General features: G+C 36.2%; 1 long non-coding RNA gene across 2 annotated transcripts in view; it reads right to left on the minus strand.

Moving 5' to 3' along the window:
• Window positions 1-24,984, minus strand: part of LOC121065462 — a 53,621-nt gene that overhangs the window by 15,261 nt on the left and 13,376 nt on the right. Inside the window, exons 2-5 of one of the 2 annotated variants that reach the window (XR_005817079.1) lie at window positions 9,197-9,256; window positions 4,554-4,789; window positions 4,236-4,346; window positions 797-1,377 (exon numbers count right to left, since the gene is read on the minus strand). This is a non-coding gene — a long non-coding RNA (uncharacterized LOC121065462). Of the gene's footprint in view, window positions 1-796; window positions 1,378-4,235; window positions 4,347-4,553; window positions 4,790-9,196; window positions 9,257-24,984 lie in introns of those variants that run through there. The other variant, XR_005817078.1, reaches the window with a different exon arrangement.

Genomic DNA, 24,984 nt, shown 5'->3' on the forward strand with positions numbered 1-24,984 from the left:
GAGCTGAAAACATGGGAATTGAGAGTCCTTTCCTATTTTTTAATTTGTACATTTATTCTAGGCCACAATTTGATAATAGTTAAGTAAAACATTAGGGAATTCATATCATGTCAGAATTCCTACGCAGAGTTATGTTTAAGGCTCTGGAAGAGATGAACCTCTTCTGCTTTAACCATTGTGTGTGTGGTCAGTATGCTTGCAGTATATAGTTATCTCTTTTATACCAATAGCCACAGTTTTGTTGTAAAGTAGATTTTTCTAGTTCACATCTACATGATCTATAAATGCAAATGCAGTGATTATAGTAGACAGGCCTCTGCTAATTTCACCTATAAATAGAAAAGCAGTTTCACAGTAGTTCTGTGTTAAACTATATAATTTAGAAAACTCAAGAAAAAAATGACGGTTCATAGAGTGTGGGTGCAACGTAATTAATTGATATTCATTTCATACTTGCAATACATGATGAAAACTAAAAGGATTCAGAACTTTCAAAACAAAAAGGATACAGGAACTAAGAGTGGTCCAATGAAGTCATAAAAAGAAGGAAAAAAAACATATGAACTGACTATATATGAGAATAAAAACTAATACTGTTAGCTTCATACGAAGTTCTTATTAGTTTCTTATTAGTAGGTAGATCAAGCCCTAGAACTTTAGAAAGTCCTCCAGTGACAAAACATTCATTTTTTCCTCTCCACCACATAAGTCCCCAAAAGACTTCTCAAGTTTCAGAAATCACATTCACCAACCACTATCATCAAAGGAAAGGTGGAGAAATTCTCCGTAGTCACTATCTCTTTAAGTTCAGAAGGGAGTTTATCATCTCCAACAGTGAGATATCTTCTCCAACAGATGATAAACAGGGAGCTCCCTCTTGGCAAAACTCTCATTACTAAAATCTTACCTGCAACACCATATCATTTAAGAATTATATCTCTTAAGAATTATCACCCCTATCACTCAAAATCTTTTTTCTTCCTTACATTGCACCAGATGGGAGGGCGTTGTTCAGTGCTGGCTGTGGTTTGGAGCCCCAGTGCCATAAACTGGAGCTTTGGCTTAAATTTCCAGAACTCAGTCTTATCTATACTGTCAGGTGCCGATAATGTACAAGATAATTTCTGCTTTTTTGTTTGTTTGTTTTGTTTTGCACAAGCCAAAGCGTGCAAAGGGATTAAGTAGTGTGACTAGATCAAGTAAAGTGAAGGAAGAGGACTATGCACACACACTCCAAACAGACCGTTACATTTCTGAGCAGTCTACACAGTAGACTTTCTGGCTGGGAAGGGTTACAGCACAGATCCTACTATGTTGTTCATGAAAAGAGTGCAGGTGAAAAAAAGAGGTTTCTCTGTATCACTCTCCAGTATATATCTGAAAAGAAAAGAACTATTCCAGTGAGGATCTGCTTTATGGAATATAGCAATGCTAACAAGATATTACTGAAATGGTGCCTAAGCATTGTTGATGCTTAGTGGAACTTTTTTTTTTTTTTCTAGTTATGGGTTTGTCAGTAAGATGGTGGAACTATAAAGCTCAAACTATTTGCTGAAAAAATTCAATATTTTTAAAAATAAGAGACATTTTCTGTGTGTAGGAAACTATTTGATACACATTTCCATTCAAACAGACTTCAGCTTTGAAAACAACTTAATTATCAGCCTAGCATCCTATTCTCCAAGCCTGTAGCAGACTGAAAGGGTGGAGATAGTTACTCTTTTATTGCTCAAAATTAACTTCTCCACCTAATTTTGCACAAGTAGCTGAGAATAATTTTGCAAAGCCAATTTCCTTCCAATTTTCCTTTTCTAAACACATTTGTATTAGCTTGACTCTCAGATAATGTCTCAATTTCAGGAAGAACATACATCTCTCACTTAAATCATTCTAACTCCCTCTCAGTGAGCCTCCTGTGTGAATAATAAAATCAACTTTCTTCTATCCTGGACAGGATGCCTTATTAATTGATTCCTAACTTTCAAATGTTTTTTGAACACACCTACGGTTCACACTGAATGCAAGCCCCCAGATGCCTATCTGTATTGCCTTCTAGGGTAATTAGGTTTTAAATTCACACAAACTGAAAACTTACCAGGTTTTCCAATATCAGCTGTTTCAGGATTCCTATGAAGATTTTTTTTTTTTAATTTTATTGCTTTGATTTATATCACTCCAAAGGTCTGCATTTTTCCTTATCCTATTTCCTTCCAGCAGCTGTTAGCTACCTTTGATCTGGGAACATAACTTGATAGACTAGATTGCAGTGTTCTGGTTCCCCTCTCCTGGTACCAAAGGGGTCAGCCATCCACATGCACTTACTTCTTAAATACCCAAAGGTAAATAGCCATAATTTTGACAGTCACTGCATGTACTATCTTTCTGCTCTTCAGCCTTTGGTAAAGCTTTTAGATAATATTCTTTTCCAATTAAAATAAAAGAATATTTTCCTACTGATGTAACAATGCCCAGAATTAATTTTCTAAATTACTGTCACAAAACAATTTTCTTTTGTATTTCACACTAAGAATCCAGACCTTCTTGAACACAGAAGAGAGAGAAACAAATTTTTTAAGCTCAAGATCTAATTTGTGAATATAGGAGGGCTTATTTTGTTTGTTTGTTTTTTATACAGTCAACTGTGACCACAAATGTACAGATGTGAGAAGAAAGATCAAGAGTCAAATTTTAGTGTGACACTACACACAATTAGTTTAGTGTGTCACACAATTTAGTGTGACACTACACACATTACAACACTGTCCTTTGGGATATATCGATCAATCCTAGCTGTGAAACTAGACTCCTGAAGAACAGGTTTATACCTGCTTGTTCTTCAAGCAATCCTGTCCTGACCACATCTCCTTTTTCCTTTCCTTTCTTTGTTAGACTAAACCAGAAGTTATTCTTTTCCCATTCATATCCAGTTGCCTCTTGTACAATATATTTATTTCTTGTCTTTCATGTTTGCATAAGAATCCTGTAGCACTCAAGTACACACATTGAAAAATAAAGATTAATCACATAAACTGAAAACTCAGAAGAAAAGAATCAACTGAGCTGAAAATGTTTAAAGTCCTGCAAGGGTTTAAAAGGTTACAAGTTGAAAGGACAAGGGTTTCTGAAAGCAGACTTATGAGTAAACAACCTCACCATGACCTCGTGCTCATATAAGGAGTGAAGAGGAGGAGATGGACCCGTCAGGCAGGAAGTTACAAGAAATCTGCTGAGCTAAAAAACAGCAGAGAAAATAATATATGAATGTCTGCAGTTGAATCTGAAGAGGAGGAATCTCCAAGGACTAACTGGAGAGAAGAAACTACATTACAACATTTTCCTGGCCTATAAGCCTTAGTGAGGAAGTAAGCAGAGCCCAGACCCAGTGCCAGATCACCGGGATTCACTGAAGCTTTCTGCCTGCCAGAACATCCTCCAAATTGAGCAAGAGGGAACAGAGGCAACAATGACCCTTTTTTTCATAATCTTTGTTAACTAGGAGCTGTAAAGCAGCAAGACCTAGGGACTGACCTGGAGATGGTCCACGTGAATCTGCTGAGCTGTCCACAGGAAGAAAATTCCCAGAGCAATGCACAAGAGGGCCGAGCTGAAAAGGATTTGGATGGCTATCTAAACACAGAGAATGAGGTTCAACTCTCCTACTAGACAGGATACCCAGTAATGTTTGAAAGGAATTTCTGCAAACTGACCTTATTATTTTTCTAGCGTCAGAAAACATGCCAGGTACCTAACAAGTGAGGAGACAATACCAGTTCAAAGAGCATCTGACCTTAATATAATGTGACACCAGAAGCAATGACTGTAGAGAGAAAAGATTGGAATGGAAATCTGTACCTATTTATATTCAACCTAAGTGGAAAAGGGGGCCAAAGAGCTACTGAGGAAATGTGGTTAACTGGGAAAGCACTATGCTGAAGTCAAAAGAAAGTATGAGAGCCAGTTTAAGAAAGAACAGGAGTTAAAAGTGAGTAAAAAGCCTGCAAAGGAAAAAAAATGTTGTTGCAAGAAGCCAGAAGGTGTTTATTTTAGAGAAAAAGCAAGAAGCCAGGGCACAGAAATCCAGTAACAAATCCAGTTACTGTTTTAAGATGCAGAGTCCCATGATGTATGAACTTGTAAATAATTAATATAATTATATAAACTCAACGTTCTTGGAGCAATGGATTGCTTTCATATGGTGACCCAGACACATAGAAGTACATGTAACAAATTCTGACCAGAGTAACGTATAGGTTCATGTCATCCACTCCTTCAATTTCAGACAGGTATTATACTAGAAGGACTCATCCAAAATACTTGCAATGCCATATATGCCTGTGCTTTCCAAGCTGAAAAAAAAAAAAATAAAGAAATAAGAAAAAAAGAAACACAGGCAAACAAACAGAAAACAAAACAAACAAAACAACAACAACAACAAAATACGCACAAAACACTTTTGTGTTTTTTGTCTTCTCACATAATTTAAACTTGTGAAAGAAAAAATTAGAACTGACAGAAGACAGCGTGGGAGCATACAGGCGTTTCACACTACATACCTTAGCCTACTGACTTAGGATCCTGTCTTCCTCCCTGATATTTCCACATTAAGTAGAGAAGGGCAGGCAATCCTCAGGCAAATCACTAGTGATCACTAGACGAGTCTGCATCCTCCACTGAGTACATATAAGGAGTTTGGAAGGGCAGGTCTTCCAGGGTGGGTGCTTCAGCTGAGTGTCCACTGTCAGACAGCATGACTATTCCCAGATGATCCCTCATCCTAGTGGTTCAGAGACTAAGGTAGGACAAGGTTTCAGGAGTCAACTTTCTATATACCTTTATTTCCCAGACTTTTGTCTTTATTTTATACTATAACTATGAGGAAGATTCCTATACATAGAGACTACATAAGGTCAGCATTTATGTCCTGCAAATGAGTCCCTTAAAAATTCTCCTGTGCTCTTGAATCAGTTTATAGAAATATTTGTTCCACATGAACATTTGCCTCGCCATACTTGTCCCAGCTTGTTATTTATTTCTTTGTTCAAAGGCTTGGCTTCTCATTTCACAGCAATTGTTAATATAAAATATAAATATAAAAGCTACAGGGTGTATGATGTATAATTACTTCCCATACTTGAGCTGGCAGGTTTCTTCTCCCACACACAGTCATGGCACTCATTTAACAAAGAGATAAAGAGAAAAATCATCTTCCTGGAACATTGTAAATGTCACTGAAGCCAGTCAGCGAGACAGAAGAGCTGGTATGAGATTAGAGTGTAAATTATAACCTCACAAAGGTGAAGCACATGGAAGCTGAATGATGGACATTCACAGGAGCAAGTTCATAGACACCCAGCAGGATGCAAGTGGGTCATCAGGTTGGTACAGAATACAAAGGGAGTAATGTATGTGCACACATACACGTTTGTTTACTGTAGATGAAGGAACAGAGTGAATTCAAAGCTCTATAATTCAAAATAAAATGAGCTGAATTCATAACACTTATTTGGGTGGCAGTCTTTACTGCACATATTATTTCTGCAATGGTCTGGGCTCCAGATGGCTGGATAATGAGAGCCTACTGGCCTGTCCTTGCCAAGGCTCCCAAGTCTCTTCTCACACACGTTAACGTAAGGAGCTGCAGCTGCTGTGCCAGTAGGCACACAACAGTATGGGCTATATATATATGTCTGAAACAAGTGCAACCTCTGTAAATTACACCATCAAGGGCAGGTATGAATGCTATAGCAAAGACTGGACTAACCTTCCTGATGGAGAGGACTTCCATGACAGGGAGGGACTTTCTTAAAAGAAGCATTTCACTGTTAGACTAAGAGAATTGTGTTACAGTTCACAAGAAAATTACAATCTAAATTTCAATCATTTGTTCTCTACGAATTGCCAATAGTTGACTGCTCAGCAGTCAAAACTATGGGGAACAACCATAAAAACAGCATATCAGTACTTGGGTACTTTAACCCCATTCATTCTTTTTCAAAAGTGCTGTCAGGCTGTTGGCTCTGCTACAAAAATAGTATGAGCTAAGGAAAGACATGTGAAATCAAGCCTGAAGCAGCATTTAAAGGGAAACAGACTATACAAAGTATTAAGGCTTGTGGTGGTGATGGAGACATACATGTGCAAATTCTGAGTCTATTGGCTAGCACAGAGAAGAGATTTTCTGGAGGCAAAATAAATGCCAGTCCTGTTATTAATATTAGTAATTAATTCTGGATCATCCTTTGTGCTGGCTCCACCTATCATTCACACTTCATGGGTCGTTCAATTAAAAACACCAAAAACTGCCAGCTTTATAATGTTAAAAGTGAACAGTTGTTATTAAAATAGAAAATAACAGCAACTCATATCATCAGACCACCATAACATTGCACAGCTTGGCACAAGCCTTTAAGTCTCTGCTCTACTGAGGCCCAGTCCAGACCACACACAGAGCCTGAAATAGAATATAAATAATAAATAATAATATTTTTTTGAAAATGATAAAAATAAGATGGTTTGTCTTAATCAGAATTTGCAATATAACCATCTGCTTTGCCTAATCTGGAAGTGACAGAGCTGATCAAATATGAACTTTCCATCCCAGGGGAAATTCTGATACTTACTTTTATAATTAACTGTGGCAGAAGTTTAAAATTTCTCTTTATTCTTTTTCATCTTTTTCAGCTGAATTATTTCAATATCCCTGAATCAATGTATTTTATCTGATCTGTCAAATCCAAACTGAAATAAAAGGATCTATTCTCTCTGCTAACAGGGATCCCGAGGGACTGACTGCCAGGCTGCATGGAAAACATAGTCCAGATGCAAAGCATCTTTTCTATTGGGAAGAAGAGAGCATGAAAGATCCATACAATTTCTATATGTCTTTGTTAAGCTTAGGCTGAGACAGAAATTAAACACCAATTTACCTGAAATATTTCCATCTTCTATGGAATTTTCACACACCCAAAAAAAAAAAAAAAAAAAAAAAAAAGCTTTCCTGTTAAAATTCTGTATTTTGATAAATCCACATTTACTGATGTGGAAAATCCTGTCCAAATTTAATCACCTCACAAGTTAAAATTACTGTCAATTCTATACAAATGTAAATAACAGATGTTTTAAAACGTGTACACATATCTAACAACATCAAAAAAATACAATAAAAAAACAATGCTGGCAATTTCAAAATCAAGTATGCAACAGTTAAATCTGCAAATCAAGTATGTCTTTTCAATTGTATTACAGTTCTCTTATTCTTGTACATTAAGATACAATCTTTAATTACACAAATGTTTAGTATTTTTTCCACAGACCCCCCTGTCTCATTCAGTGCATGGAGTGAAGGTGATGCAGAAATGAATCAGTGTTCTGCAGTGAATGAGCCCATTGTCTGTCAGTCCCTTGCCTCACTCACTGCACAGCTTAGAAGGTGTCCAGTAAATGAGGCAAAGGGCTGCAGGAAGCGGATTGTTCATCCTGTGCTCAGTGTGCCTACTAAAATTGCGTCTACAATTACGACATTAAACATACTAATTGCAGTTCTCATGCACAACTAGCCCAAGCTGATGTTATCTATAAAAACAAATGATTGTTTTCTAACTTTTGAAGAGCTAAATTTGCAATGTTCATTTATACACAGATCAGTAGGACTTCTGCACTTGATATCAGACTTCATCTGGCTCAAGCTTTCTGCAGAGAAAGAGACCATTCACCGAGAAACTTTAATTCACACACAAGAAGGAAAAAGGAGTGGAGGAGGGTTTGAAATAAATTCCTACAATACTTGAACAAAAGTTACTCAGCCATTAAAGAAAGTGAAATGCAATTTATACCACTGCTGCTAAGAGGGCAACTGTTCATTTCAGTATCAGAAACTTGTTATGTTGTGTCAAGCTGATGTTGCTGAAGACTACCGAAGTGCTGATATGTGAACCTAATTTGGAGGATTTGCAAGCTGTGGAACTAGTAAGATCACAGATAACAGGGGGATGGATCTATTACACACTTTCTCTGGTTTCATCATGACATAATGCTCCAAAAATCAGAAAGTAAAATACAGAGTTGGCTCCAGTCCAAGCATCCCAATATGTTAACTGCGAAGTTGGTTTAATGGATGCAGTATCCAATCAATTTCATTTTTTCATCATTTCATTTCTTTAAATAAACATAATAAAGAGTATTGAAGGCTAAAAGTCCTTGTCAAACTCACAAAGCAAGCTTCTTCATAGAGGTGGACTGCAGTGTAAATTCAGGAGGGCTATAGTGCCTTTTTCCTTTTCCCCTCCAGTTAGCATCATTTAGCACACCACAAACTCTGGGTCACATACAGTCATATGGTTTGCAGAACTCCACTCCTTTTCTCCTCTACACATCACAACTGTGCTTAGCCCCTGCCTTCTGCTGCAATGTACTTCTGGCCTCAACAGAAAAAATAATGTCTGCAATCAAGCAGGATATTCTGGCTTAAAGTCCATTGAAGCTTTGGCTGCTTTAGAAAAACTGTCAAAAACTGATAGAAACATGTTGTATTTACTGTAATGATTTTTATGTTGTAAACACCTGGTCTTGATGGATCAGATATTTTGCATAGGCTATATAATGATGATTTTGATCACGGCTGGCTTTGAACTTCAAACATTTTACTAACAGACTATTACAGGATCTATATTAGAAGTTGGGTGAGAAAGGATACATTCATAGAAAAAATAATAATAATAATAATAAATAATAATAATAATTCTTTCCCTGTGCATTGTTCAGATGAAAAGACAATCTTTAAATAATTTTCCAAGCAAACAGCAAGAGAGTGGCACCAGAATAACAGTGTCCCAGGACTATGCAAAGCAACTAGGCTCAAATCACCATCCTGAATCTGATGCATCACAGCCTGAGCATCTGCCCACACTGGGGTTACCCTCAGAACCCCAGCCATTTGGCCACCATCACATCCAGGGTCTCTGACTAAGGTTTCCCTTACTAGAAATTCCATGTTTAACCTGCAAAGCCTCTCCTGAGAAAAATTTCATTGAAACTTGCATTCTTCCCTGACAAGTTTGATTTCGTTTTTGCACTTTCCACTGAAAATAATCACGCAAAAGTATGAATTGCATTATAATTTTTATCTCATTTTTTATCTTGGCACCTGAATTACAAACAAATTTACTTGCAAGCATAACAATCTCTCAACTCAACTTACCGGTTTCCTCAGCAGCCAACCTCCTGAGTTTTGTCCAATTTTAAATCTTGAATCTGGTGACTTGGAACAGAGATATGAGAAATAAGACATTTGGCTTCTATTTCCAGTTCTGTCACTGAGTCTTTATTGCAACTTGGATAAGTCATTTAACCTCTCTGTCCCACAATTTCTTGATCTGCTAAATAGATACAGCAGTATGCAATCTGAGGGCATTAAAAAGCTAAATTAAAAAGCTTAAACAAAAGTTTTTAAGTGTCATTTCCTTCCCCCCCCCCCCTTTTTTTTTTATGCTAGTTATAAGATCAAAGAGAGGGATAGAAAGAGTGTATTGTGTTTATAAGCAGTGAACATCTGATGAGATTTATAGTGATTGCCAATATCACTGTAATGCCCTTTGAACCTAATGTCCCCAATTACAAATATATATATAAAGCATCCTATGAGCAAACAGCAGTGCAAAAAACTTTCCAAGGTACAAAGTTAAGTATATTCAAATCCTGTTAACTTTGGCAGGAGTGTGACAGTTACTGAGAACCACAGTGGACTTCCCAGTTCCCAAAGTTTTCTGATGATTGCTACCACACGTTTTCAGTGACGGAGGTAGACTTTTTGTTACTGATCAAAACCATTTTGCTTCACTCCATGTTTATGCTTCTTAGATTCATTAATACATCCCCCAAAATTAAGATGAAATGACAGCATAAACACACATTTCTTAAGTTCCAAAAGTAATTGGTTGTGCCAGGCCACATTGATGCCACAATTGTGTATCAGATCTTCTAGCAGTATGCACAGATGGAAAATAAGCAACATTACTATCAAATTTGCAAGGAGTCATACAATTGAAAATTGTTCCCATACAACTTCCATCTCTGATTTAAATGTTTGCCTTATGTCTTTACAGTGCATGTCAACAGGATCTGGGAGCATACACTTATTCAAACTGTCATCGTAATGCTATCAATGCTATCAGAAATTCATACCTCCAGTGAAATAACTAAATGAAATAACCTTAAATGTTTTTCTCAGCACAAGTAATTTCTCTCTTATTCAGCATTGCTACCTAGTGAAAAATCTTGCATACTTGTTTACTGCTATACAGTACACTGGACTGATGATTTTTTAATTGGAAAAATCTTCTACAATGTAATTTCCTGTTGGTTTTCTGTTCCCCTTGTATTGTATTTCCAATGCACACCCCCAATTCACTTGCCATGTTTCCAAATTTTTCATATAACATATACAAATTTATGTCTTATATCTAACCATACTGATCAGTTTAGACCTAGCTCATTTTCATAACTGCAGATTTTCCACAGGTTCTGGCCTAATTACTGTGACATTGCAATAAGATCAACACTTTTCAATGATCTTTTTTTTTTTTTCCAAACTGTATGTAATATTTATTTAAAGGAAACCTTCCTAAATTCTTCTTGGAACAAGAGCTAACATTACATTATTAGTATATAAGGACCTCAAATCTATCTTTGATTTGATGAGAATTTGCTGAGACAACCATAAAGTTACCTCCACTTCTGCTGTATCATTATATTTCCACTTCTTGCAAAAATACAAATTCCGCCTTAACACATTCCTTGGACCCGTTTTTGCAATGCCAAATAGGTTTTCACTTCCAATGATGTTGAATAAACAAGATGGATACTCTTCCCACTGAATTCATCATGATAATGTACTCTCTCCCATATAATATAGTTAAAACTGCAAAGAGCTGTCAACAGATGTAAACACAGAAATAAGAAAACAGACTCCAAACATTTATATTCTGTCCTACTCAGGGCAAAGAGATAAAAGCTGAAGCCACTGCTGTCTCATGCAAGATCTATTACCAGAAAACAACCTACTTCTTCAGGAATGAGATTTTCCAATATAGTCTATTTACTGATGCTTGGTAACGTGGTAAGAGCCCAGATAACCTAGATTGAAAAAGTGGAATATGGACGACTAAGACAGGCCCAGAAGAAAGGCAAAAATTCATTCATTTTCAAACATCCTAACAACGCTTCAAAGAAGAGAATACTGTTCAATCTGAGAGTTGAATTTTACGCTCCTTTAACAATTATCTGAGAATTGCTAAAGAAATTCCCTGGTACAGGTATTGGTGACTTCAGCCAGGTCATATTGGGAGATTACAATATAAAATGGGAGGGCTAAAATTGAAAAGTGCTGTAAGTAATCTTTTTGCTGTCCTCACTAGTATTTTCATGACACTTATCCAGTTGAATTCCATCCCACATCCTATTATATCCCAATCTTTTACCAATAGGTCTTCAATTTAAATGCACAATGAAAATGCTGTCTTGTTTGGAGCATCAGCTTATGATAAGTTTCAGGCACAGAAAGTGAAGTCACCATGATGAAACTCATAATCACTGGTCACTGCAGCACTTCTCTTCTCAAATACCATTGTCTCAGACCAACTATAAAACTGCTTCAAGCCTGGGAAGAAGAATATACTTAATAACTGCCTTCCTCTGGAACAGTGAATCTCTCTACAGTAAAGACAAGGTGTTTTTCTTAGCAAACAATAAGATTTTCTCACAGACCTTTCAAAACTATGGAATGGATCCACTTGCCAAGTAACAAGCTTTAGAAATCTCATCACCTTTTATTCCAAGATCAAAGCACACTTCTTTGAGCTGCCCTTGTATAACTTTATGTACCAAAAGAGAATAACAAGTCAGAAAAAGTTCTACTAAAATAATCTGAACATACTTTTCCCTATGGGAATAACATTTGAAAAACAAATACTCCATGATATAGCTCAGCATCTTACTGAGAGTGCTCAGATACTGAATTAAGGAAGGCAATAAAAGAACTAGGACTGAAAGTATATACATACAAAGGTACCCATACAAGAAGAGTATCTCAAGGTGAAATATCTACAGACCAGAAATACTCCCCATTTAACCATATTTATTGTTTGACCTCTCACCTCTAGGTCAAAGTTCTGAATAGTTACAGATTTAAGTTTCCAAACAAAGCTATCCAATATTATTTAGAGAAATACCCTTGCAAATATTCTTACATACTTTTGCATGAAGGTACATTTTTCCCAGTCATTTTACTGGGAAAATCATATCACCTAGATTTAAGCTATGCTACATTCTTCAGAGTTTATTTATGCACACAAGCATTGCTTTCTTTTTTTTTATTTTTTCAATGCATCTGGAATTTTCAGGGACTAGATATTTATTGTAAAAAAAACCCTACATCTAGACTAGAAGAGATCTATCTAGTAAGTAAAGTTTTTATATAATTTATATCTTAAGATTCATATCAACTCTTACTAACATTATAAACCCATCTGCTTCATTTGATTTTATCCCTTTGATTTTCTCTGATGGTGTTTTAAATCCCCTGTCATTTTCTGTTTTCAGCCACATGTCTACCATATGTATTGCATAAAAATAAAGGTTATTTTTCTACCACCCACCTATAAAGACTATTTAGCTACCAGAGAGTGCTGAAAATTCTGCTTGGGAGTTTACTCTAAACAGAAGATAATCAACCTGTGAAAAGCCAGTCTACAATATAAAATAAGAATCTTAAAAGTTGGCAAACAGAAGATGACCACTTGACCAAACAAACATGTTATTTATTACCTACCCTGGAATGAGAATCAGGTCTCCAGAGATGAAGGACTAGGGCACTAAGCCCTGATTCTAGGCCTGGGAAAACTATTTGACTCGGCACATTGTTTACTGAATTTAATCCTTTCTCTGCTTCCTGGTTGTCCAAAATTCAAAGAACACTTTGGCAGTACTGAAGTTCTAAATAGCTTTAGGTTCAGCTGGAAGGATTCCACTTAGTGGATGTGTCACACTTGCAGAGATTGCTATTATTTAAGATAGAAAGTATCTTCATTCTACAGTGTTCCTACAGCAATCTAAGTTTGGATGGCACAAAAAAACAACACTATCCATCATCTCAGATCTCCTTCCTTGAAACATTCTTACAAACATGGCATTCAATATTCAGTGTGAAAGTATAAGTTCTGAGCTTTGTTTCTTAAAGGTTTCTCTTGCTCATCATAACGTATTCAGAATACATTACTAAAATGCGTTATTTCCAGGAGTAAGCTTCTAAAGAAATGTTGTTGTTTTTTTCTGCCATACTGCAGCACAGTTCAGAAGTGTGCAAAACAACAAACAGAACAAATTATTTAAATAACAAATGTGTACATTTTTTGTTTATATGTAGTTCTGTATGACAAGAAATAATTTTCTTGTTTTGGTGAGATAAATCTGATGACACACTCTTGAAATATATTTTTGCTGTATGCCACTTTTATCTCCTTTGTAATATTCTCTAATGTGACTGCCAGAATGCTGTTCTAATTTGGGGGATAATTTTCTATATGAGAACTGACAGAATGAAAATAAATTCAAAGTTCCAGGAAATAATGAGTTCCTGATTATGTGTCTGATTACTGTCAGCTCAAGGAATGTGTGGAGTTCAGAAATGGAGGACACCACTTTTCCTTTCACCAAACAGGGAGCCCTGAGTTGAAGGCACAGAGAGAAGGGTTTCAAGTAGTTTTAAATTGTCTCCAGTTCTACATGAGAGTTATTTTGAGGTCATGTTCACGTTTCTAGACTGCATAAGAATCTCTGGTAGAGACATCTGAGTCTTATCTGCCTATTTCTGGCTTTGTTTGAGAATGTTTATATTATTCAATGTGGGAGACTTGAACTCATGACAAGGAACATGATAAATTTTCTTAATCAAACTGGGTATCAAGAGGTGGTCTGTCATCATTTCCCTTTTGTTGCACTGTGAAAGAAAGCAAATAAGGAGCATCTAGTGTGATCCCCACTTCTGTTTCAAGTCTCCCCACCAAGTCATTAAACATTCTCTGGCCTTTGTCAACAGCCTGGTAAACATCCAGAGAAAGAATCAGAATAAAATAGTTTATTTAACATTCCTCTCCTCCAACTGCTGATTAGGATAAATAGTTTGGATAAAAAGCCTATCTGATCCAAAAATCACAAAAAGAAAGGATTCAGCTATCAGCAAAGTTTAGATTTGGTTTCAAATATTTTTAAACAGCAAAAGAGTTTTTTGTGCTCTTTGATATTTTCTCCATCCTCAGCACATCATGTTAGCACCGTGTCAAAGCAAAACATCAACATCAAATGATCACTGGGTAAACTCCAGTGAACTGGAGTGAAAGGCTGGAGGCTGAAATTCCAGGCACAATATAAAATTTGGAAAGAAGCCAGAACAGAGTTCTTTTTAAACTGCCTAAAATGCTGAGGAATTGATACCTAGCAAATCCCTTCATTGACTTAATAGTTTGGAAATTGTTAATTCTGGTCAGATTGATGAGTCCTTTGAGCCAGGATCATTTCCTCCAACAGGGAAAAGTGTCAAATGCTTCAAAGAAAAACAGAATCTTCTTCCTCCAGCCACCTTCATGCTCATCCATAATGAAAACAAAGCAACACTATGCCTAAAAGAAACCATCTACCTAGCATGCAGCAACTTGTGGTCAGCTCAGGAAATGAAACAGAATTCAGGACTGCTTTATATTTTTAGGGTGGACAAAGTGATTTTGTAACCCTAATCTCCACACTTCAAAATACTGGGGGGCTGGATAGCCCCCAGTGGTTAATTATGTGCCCTGAAAAATATTTATTTTTATCTATAGTAAGCTTGTTGCCATTTAAATTTTCCAACTGTCCAACTGCTCTTGTAATAGCTTATAGCAAACAGAAGCAGCCAAATGATCTTAACAGCATTTAGAATGATAGTGTCAGATGTTTTGCTGCTGTAGATTAGAGTAGCTCTATTGCATTCAAATATCATTTAAAATATTGAATAAGTAAACAAGTCTTAAATGCCCTGTCTCTCTTTGAGCTTTGTAAGAAACAGTCAATCAACGTTTCTTTTTTTTTCTTTTTTTCTTTTTTTGTATGTCATATATGTTTAATAACCCTTAAACATTGGGTCAGATCATCAGTTAACATAAAGCAGCAAAGCTGAAGTTATTGGATCAGTTTACACAACTGAGAATGTTGCCTGTGGCTTTCCCACAGCAATAAAGTTAGACCACATACCCACTTCAGCTGAAATATCTGAAAACATCTAAATGATCTGCATTTTTAGCTCCCTTTAACAGGAATTGGGCATAATCTTATCCATCTATCTGATGGGCAATTTCTATTTGTAAAGCACATATCCCCATGTTGTACACACTCACTAGAATGACAGATGGCAGAAGACAGAACTCCACAAAGGAATGCTTTTTTAAATATGATCTTTTATCAAGTAACTGTAAACATCAAATTTGATTACACTTCTCAAATAGCAATTGGTGCTGAAACTTGAAATAGTGAACTCATTTCTAATTTTAAAATTGTATACTATTAAATTTCTCTTGAGAACAAGTTAAACAATGTTGGCACATTAAATAATTCATAGATTTAGATTTCATGGTTAATATAATAGTAAAATAGGATTAATAGAACAACCTAAGAGTGAAGAAGCAGTTAAATATAGGTCAATTTTCATTTTTCCTGTTGTTTATGAAAAGAAAATTAAGATTACCTTTTTCAAAACCACTTATAGGAAGTGGCTACAAGCCTGTACCATTGACTGAAGCAGAGAGATTGTCACTAAATTCACCACTGAAAATAATTCATTTTCCCACAATAACTCTGAACATCAAGAGAACGCAAATGACAATCTGACATGGATGAGGAAGTTCAGGCAATGTATACCTGTTCGACAGTCCTGTGAGTTTTTTTTTTTTTGTTTTGTTCTGGTTTTTTTTTTGTTTGTTTGTTTGTTTTTTCATTGAATGTTTCCATAGGTGTTCAAAATACAGCTCCATGTGACATTCTAAGTCATCTGCCTATGTGAGTCTTCTTGTCTCTCCAGTCTACAATGCACTGTAAAAGATGTAACATGACTTCCCAGAGCCTTGGAATGGAATCACTTTAAAATCTTACAACTTTATCAGTAGTTTCAAAAATAGTCATCATCTTCCTGAAAGCTACAGCTGCCTTCTCTCTTTTAGTAAGTTTTTCTTTCTTAGAGTTAGGAGAGATGTCTGAAAACATAGGAACAAACTGCACAAATGCTGGAACCAGAATGCAAAGACAGAGAAATATGGTCTCCTGAAATAAAATATTTGAAAGGCAACTATTCTCACAGCAACAGGGAGTCCTAAGGAGTATTTCACCAGGATGGAGAGAGCAACACCTGTTGGCTACTTCATGCAAAGAATTTCATGCATGTAATTTAAAGTAGGGCCTGGAAAATACACGTATAAGGACAGCGTGCTCTCATTTCAGTGAGAATATGTGGGAAAACTCAATTCTAGTATTTTGACATTAATTCTGAATCAGAATGAAAACAGAAACATTATTCAGGAAATAGGAAGTTTGAGACTTCTCACTTCAGAGTCAACCTCCTGTACTTTGGCATTTCATTTCATAAACTACTCCAAGAATTCTCCAAGGCAGCTCAGCCCTAAGCAAAGACCCTAGCACATCATGGGAGGATGGTCTGGACTGGCACAAAGAGAGTGTAGAACTCTAGCTTCCAGTGAACATCATTACAGCTCATCCTGCTGAGTGGGGAAAACAAAAATAAATAAATAAGAGAATCAAATCAAATAAAGAAAAAAATAAATCAAATATATTGCCTTATCTGGCAAACAGGAGGGTGAAATTTTTGGTTTGAGTTCAACATTACTACCTTAACATTTTAATATTGACTTCTCATATTCACCCTTATATTTAAGAAGACATTTTAGTTGAATTTTAAAAAGCAATTTCTATGATAGTAAGGTTTGTTTACATTTTTTCAGCTAGTTCCATTCATCATAGTGGATCTAAGAGGAAAAAGAAACAGCAGCTGTATGCTGCTGCTGAAGGTGAGGTATACTGTGGTACAATAATAAGCAGATAGCAAAAAAGAGAGGAAGCCAGCTATCATTTCTTATCTGCGATAGTGAGCCTGGAGCTGGATTTCCCTAGGAACATTAAAAAACAAATAAACAAAGAAATATATGTATTTTTTCCCAAAAAGTGGTATGATTTAAGGATTAAGCAACAGAACAGCAATATAAAAAGTGCTAGTTAAACTGGGTTATTTCAGTTTTCAATTGATAACTTGGAAAGAGTTTGTTTCAAATTGTTGTATGTCATCTGCAAAATCACTGCATATACATAAAAAAACCTTGGGGAAATAGGAAAAAGGGAGAAGAATTGACCAGTGGAATTCCTTGTGAAAGTATGTTTAAATATACTGAGGTTTAACACAAACCAAAAAGAGCCAGGAAATTCTAACGTAAGCCTAACAACTCCATCCTGAACCCATGCTGTTGAGAAAAATAAAAGGAACCACGCTGAGATTTCAGAACAGATCTGCAACTTTAACTGAGCTTCCTGGTTCCTCTGCCTTTGTTAAACATGTTTAATGTTAACATTTGAATAGTTACTGTATTTATAACTGTTAGTAATAACTCAATTTTGCAGCCTTACTATAGGGTAGGTTCATTTGCTGCAGCCAAGGCACTGGGTTTAAGCACTTTTCATGATGTTTCTTGTGTAAACAAACATTACTGAAACTTTGTGAAGGATTGGTTTTATGGCAGCTTCTTTATATTGTGTCATACCTAAATAAATGTGGGTTCTTCCAGTTTGTCTCCCTAGGATGATGCAGTATTTTTCATTTTAGTAGATTTAAATAAATCATCATGGTAATAATTTTATATGTATGCCAAAATGATCATCTCTGATTATTATTTCTACATTTATAGTGATATATTTTGATTATTTATGGTCATTAGAAATTATTAGTGAGCTGGCATTTTCTTTTCAGTTTTGCTTTTTTATCTTTATGTTTGATCTTGGATATGCTATGGGCATCAATGTGCTTCTTCAATGTGCTTATCTGTGATATTTAAATAATATTTATGATAATGATGCTTATTTTGCACATTTGTTTTCTTTTCTAATGATTATTTCATTCACAGTGAACACTCAGGGAAAAGAAAGTTTAAAACTTGCTCAACTAGATGAAAAAGTTATTTTAAAATTCTCCAGTGAAAGTGAGATCATTCATGCTCATATTCTGATTTAGTAATGACACTCATCCAGTCAGAAGATAGGAGCAAAACCATGCTATTCTGCCAGTCAACAATAAGCAATATTATTATGCAATATGAGTGTTCAAATTCAGACAGCTCACCACAGCTTGGATTTTATTTTATCAGCTAAATGCATTTGCATACATTAAAAAAAAAAAATCACATTGTTTCCACTGGTATATTGAAAGCAGAAAATGACCAAACAATATTTACTGAATTATCCGTTGAGTTTTCCCTTCAACTCTCATCAGCAACTGAGCCTTTTCCCACCAGATTTGGACCACTTCAACAGTTCTCTTCCTAAAGTACATGCCCATATAAGCTGATTCTTGATCATCCTTCGATCAACATTTAAGCACCTGACTAGCTTTATAAAAATGTATGCCTTTGTTTCACTCAATGATTTAAAAAAAATTGTTTTTCTTCTAATTTGACCACCTGTTTGCTATTATGCTGAGTTCAGTGTAGGTCTCAATAAAAACATTTCTACTGTTGGCTGACCAAATGGACAGTGATTACATAACTGCTGCAGCTTGATAGGTGCAGAAGATGAGTATGTGGAAAAAGTGGCAATGTGTTTTGCAGATTTAAACAAAATGAAACAAAGCAACAACAACAACAAAATTTAAAATGATTTGTTCAAAAGCAGATATTCAGTCATCATTATCATTATGGTTATGTTTTATTCTGATAGACAATGTATGAATATTAAGCATAAGAGAGTCCTTTTCCTGAAATCAAAGGAGGCAAGGTATCTCAGAATAGAGCAGAACTCAGTGTTGGGGGATAGAACTGATCACAGAAAACAAATCAGAGAAGGAACAAATCAAAAAAGACAAGGGCATATGTGAAAAAACTCTCAAAGGATGGGAGGAAGCAGGAGAAATTTGGAGCTAACAGTCTATTTGCTTAGTGAGAGAATCTAGTCAAAAGCATGAAAAACAGCCAAAATCATCATCATTTTTGTTTATTTTATTAGGTTTTCTTTGTCAGTAAGTATGAGCAAATGCTGCTGAACTTCTATACTGAAGAATAAAAATATTTTCAGACACAGAAGCCTCACATATATCTGTTGTACCTCCAAGTGTGGGACAAAATATGATCCAAGGGTGTAACATAGTTCTACAACGAGTGAGTAAAGAAAAATTATACATTCCACAAGTCTTTTAAAACATAGTACTGGCATCTAGTGAGCAAAGCATCAATTTCTATTGGGAAGAAATTCAAAAGTGGTATTGAACATTGAATTAGATAGAAAAAAACAACACATAGGAGTTAAAAACACCTCCAGTAATTAAGGGACGAATCACAGTTCTGACCAGAAACTACATCACATGAAAGATCAACGTGTAGGTTGCATCATAATAAAGAATGTAAGAAATGGAAACATTCCTAGACCACACTACTTCTGCTCTGTCAGCAAATTGAAAATAAAAAATAAAAAAATAAAAAAAAAAAAAAACAAAGTCCATCTCCTCCACATTCCCAGTGGCTTGTTTGCTTGTTTTAGTAACTTCTCTCTGCCTACATAGAAAAAGACGACTACATTTTCACAGATGGAAATAAGTAACTCTCTTCTGCCAGGATTTGGCAACTGCTGCCCCATATTGGAAGATCTGGGAACTCTAACTTCAGCAAATTGTGCAAAATGTATGTATGTTATACAGCATAGTTTGTCTTGCAAAGTAACAAGATATTCAGTAAAGGGAACTGATTTATGCAACAGTTTTGAGAAAATTCTAGAACTGCAAGGACTGATTCAGACCACTTTTTTGAAATGCACAGTATGTATCAGTACATATGTTTGCATCATCTTATTACTGAACATGAAGCAATGTAGTGAATGCACAGTTTTCCTAAGAGCTGTTATTCATCCCTGGACATTTGGAGTCCTGAAGCTGCAGAGCTGCCCAGTTCTACGTGAATATGAAGAATAATTCCACACTTATGTCCTACAGCACACCATTCAAAAATGTGCTTTTCAGTCTCACAATATGGACTATATAATGCATTAGGTGAGAATAAAAAAAAATAATAATAATAAAAAAAAACAACAACGTAATATAGCAAAACAAAGGCAAAACAGGTGCTGTGATACCATAAAGGAGTCTTGCTCTAAAAGGTTATAAAATTGCTGGAGGGCTTTTAAGGCTTGCTTGAGGCCCAGATTACAAATATATTCTTTTCTGCAATAAATTGGAAAGGTGTCCTGAAAATAAAGGATTACAATTTGGCTGTTTGGAATATAATAACCAAATTGTGTAAAATGGTTCCTTTAAATGTCCTATTGGTGGTTCTCCAGGTATTTATCAGACAATGTATCACCTGCCTTTTACATACAGAGAATGTAAGGAGTATATTGCCTATTTCCTCAGGCTCATAACAGATTTTTGGCAACAATGGAACCAATACCCATTTCTACTTTCTCTGTGCTTAAGCATGAGAGTGGTTGACCTGGCATCTCATCCAAACTTGCACTATCAGGTCTTGATATTGATTATTTTTCTAGCTTTTAGTCTTATGTTTTTCTTGCATCTACTGGGTTGCATCCCTCCTTTCCCCTTGGAGAGGGAGAAAAGCAAGCAAGCAACTAATTAATAATAATAATTAAAAAAAAAAAAGTCAAGGCAACTCTAAACATATCAAGTTACCTTTCTGGTTTACATCACCCAATGTGTTATCATTTTGCTGAAGCCCTGCATGTGAAGGACCCACTTTCCTCCCAGCCCTGGGGCAGTGATTGAAACACAATGTACTCCTATGAGCAGACTGCACCTTTGGAAGGTCTGGAATAGCTTTTCTGGAACTTCTCACTTCAATCTATTTTGAATAGATTTCAAAGTATAGATAATGAGATTGGCTGTAGCAACAGAAGCTCTAACATTCCCCAGGTGGAACATGGGACTATAAACCTGGAAAACTGCAGACTTGCCTGATGTTTATATACTAAGGATGAAGTTTGTACTTTATTGATATTGTTGGGAATTTTTGTTACCACAAAACATATTTTCTGGTATATGATTCTGAAGAGATTAATGTCAACACAATGACAAACAAACAAAAAAAGTTTCTTTGGATGTGTAAAACTGGGAATATTAAGCAATGACAAGGAAGTTATCTCCAGCTGCTGTTATGCACAGTATTCATAAGACAAGTACTCGACTTTACTCGTGTCTGTGCTTTAGGGAGGATATCAAATATTGCAGTTCAAAGGAGGGTCACAGAAATGTTATGGGGCCTGGAAAACAAGATTTTTCAATTAGGGCTTTAGAAGAGCAGTTTAGCAGACAGAAGCTCGAGCACAAATTACAGGCACACACACAGAGAAATTCTGATAAGAAGCTTTTCAACCCTGTTGACAAGGACTTTGCAAGATATTTTCTGGACACTAATTTAGTGAAATTCAATCCCCGAACATGTTTGTCAGGGAAAGTGACTAAACATATGCAAAGCCAAGGACTGTGACATAAACTTTCTAAGGTGAAACTGAATCTCTGTAATAAAATTTCACTTTCATTGAGCCTTAAGGAAAATTTCTCTTGGCCTCTTCTTCCACAGATAAATATGTTGGAACAAGGATGAAGGAGTAGTGAGGGGACGCTGAGCCAAATGGAACTGCAGTTCTTTCAGATGTCAGAACGGATGGATCTATATATCCTACGTCCCCTCACCTTAGATACACCCATAGATATTGCACCTCCATGTTATGTTACACATTTAACACTGCAAGGTTTCAGTCTCTCACATAATAGTCAGGAAGAATTATTTCTTCTCTGCTTTATACAGCATAATTTCCTTCTTTTTTCATTTTCTTTTTTTATTGTTGTCTTACTCTTACACATCAGAAAAAGACCACAGCAGGGGATGGGTTGTTATGACAGAAGAGAAAGATCTTTCTGGACCCTGGCCAGTTCATCTCACTAACATCCTCTTTCAGATCACACTTGTGGGCTCTAGAGGCTGGGAGCTCCCACAGGGGCTCCCCAAGGATGATCAGGGCTGGGGCTGGTGGTTAGGACAGAGACAGAGCACACCTGAGGGTTTGTGGCAGGACTAGGGCTGGGTGAAATCAGGCTGGGAGGAGCACGGCAGTCCTATCTCTGGGAATCAGACATCTCCTTGAAGACATAGATGAGCCAAGGCCAGGATGGACCATCAGCCTGTGGGTGGGTGGACCCAGCTTGGTGCCCTATGTAAATAAAAAATTTACTGAAAGGATTGAAAAGGTAGGCATCCCTCCCAGATGCTTATGGAGATCCAAGAAAAGAAACAGAGTACTAAGCCCCTCCTGTAGTAGCCAAAAGAACAGATTCTGACTGGGAAAAGAAGTTGCTTCCCTCCATTGGATGGGTGATACAACATCCTTGCTCTAAAACACACTCTGACAGAGTCCCTGTACAATCAACCAGAAAGCTTCTGAACACACTGATGTGCAACCTCATCTCCAGCTTCAAGTCAGCCAGGGAGCAGACCCCATTTTTCTTCTTATCAGCTGGAGAAACTGGACATGGCAAAGGTTAACCAAATCAGCTAGTCTATGTCCACGAACAGGAGGCAATATTTCAACAGTTATTGAAAGGAAATTGAAACAGTAGGGTCTAAATTCTTTGATTGTGAAACCAGTGATGGCCTGCCAGTTCTTCGACCAACTCTGTCCTTGTTTACAACGCCCAGACAGGTCCAAAGTATGCAAGCTGATCTCAGTCCCCAGTTGGAGACCATTTAGCTGCTTAAGCTAAAAGTAAATGAAAATAAAAATAAAATAAAAAGCTGCCACTTTGTGAAACCTCTGCATTAGCTTCAGACTTGGGGAGCTGAAGCTGCCAAGGTAAATTCCATCCAGGCTCCATCCAGTGAGGCTAATTTCCAAATCCCTTTAGACAGCTGTAATTTTCCAGGACCTGCTTTCATTCTTCAAAGAGTACCTGAAATCTCAGTTGTATCCCTTTCTTTCTATCCCAAGGATACCGACCAATGAGCCTGACAGTACACTGAGACAAAAACGGGTGCTGAAAATACTTGTGCTTCCTTAGCTATCTTTGTTCTAGAGACTTATTAGAAAGTAAGGATTAACTAATAAAATAAACCAGCTTTAAATCTTTTTCTGTCCACTGGAACTTTTTTTTTTTTTCCAGGCTACTGTTAGGCATCATACAGGTTTGTAATCCCTGTGCAGAATCGAATACTCTTCAAAATGAAGTGAATTACTTGGCAAAAACAGACAGATTTCACAGTGGAAATACTGAAGTTATTTTAATTCATTTTTTGTCATCTAATTTCCTTTGTTTCTTTAACAGTTTAAAAAGCCAAAGGAAAAAAATTGTCACAATTTAAGTGAGAGGGACTCATAATTTATAACTTTTTGACAGCAATCACAGGGAGTCACAGGAAGACAGAAGATTGGAAGTGCTGATACCTGGAAAGATGCATATAAATAACAGCACGTGCCAAAAGGTATCTCTTTAGGTTTCTATTCATTTTTCAACCTCTTTTAGTAATTATTGCATGATGTTCCCAATCCTTGGAACACTTCCCTTCCTCTTATTAGTATCAGCAGTATAGACCTCTCAGAAAATATCAACTGGAAGTCAGGAAGGAGTCCACTAGACTACCAAGTCTAAGTTCCCCACTCTGTTCAAAGGACAGGGTAACATTTTCATGAATAAATTATAGCCTTAGCTACTGAGTAGCTTAATGATCCCACTTCCATCTCGGTCTTTCAAATTTTTCCTCCCTCTTTCTTTCTCTCCCATCCATACCCCTTTTTTAAAAGCACAGAGAAAAGTTTAAAGAATGCCATACAAACCAAATTTATTGCTTTAAAAAATCATCTTTGAATCAAAAAGTAGGATTTGAAAGAAAAAAAAGATAAAATACAGTATCCAATAAAACCAAGTCATTAAAATAGTACCAAAGTCCTTTCTTTTTTTTTTCTTTTATTTAATAGAAAAATCTTGATTTTTTTTTTCTCCACACTCATCTTTTCAACATTATACTAGTTCTGGAGAAGAAAGTAAGTAAAATAATTGTAAAAAAATGAACATGAACAGAAAATGCCAAACAATTTTGTGTCTTAGTTCAAATAGGGAGAGGAAAGACTACAGTGACAGACAAGTTCTGTGACCTAAGATGTAATTAATCTCACTTAAGTACATTACAGAGTTTTTCTCTTTAACAGCCAATGCTCCTTTAAGAATTAAGGGAGTATTTTGACCCTAAGGATAGAATCACAGAGAAGCCTCCCAGCATAGTATGATTAATTAGCCTTTTTTAAAAAGTAGTGGGTAGAATAAAGATTAGACTCCAGGACCAAGTACAAAACAATAGCTTGTTTTATTCCCTGCAGTTTTAATGCATGGAGATGACAGTCTCTTCACAAATGTCTCACTTAGATGGTGCTCCAAGCCCCAGGTCAGAATTAGAAAAAAAAAAAAAAAAGAAAGAATGGGTAAATCAATGACAGTAATATTCATGCCCTTTGGTTTCATGGCAGTTACTCACAGATTTGAAAATACCAGGACTGTATAATCTTTTCCATGGATTGTTCCTATGGTTTCCACTGACAGTTACGGGAATCACAGAATCATAGAATGGCTCGGTTTGGAAGGGACCTTAAAGATCATCTAATTCCAACCCCCCTACCATAGCCAGGGATGCCACCCACTAG

This window comes from Cygnus olor, chromosome 2, assembly GCF_009769625.2.
Source record: "Cygnus olor isolate bCygOlo1 chromosome 2, bCygOlo1.pri.v2, whole genome shotgun sequence".
Classification (NCBI taxonomy): Eukaryota; Metazoa; Chordata; class Aves; order Anseriformes; family Anatidae; genus Cygnus; species Cygnus olor.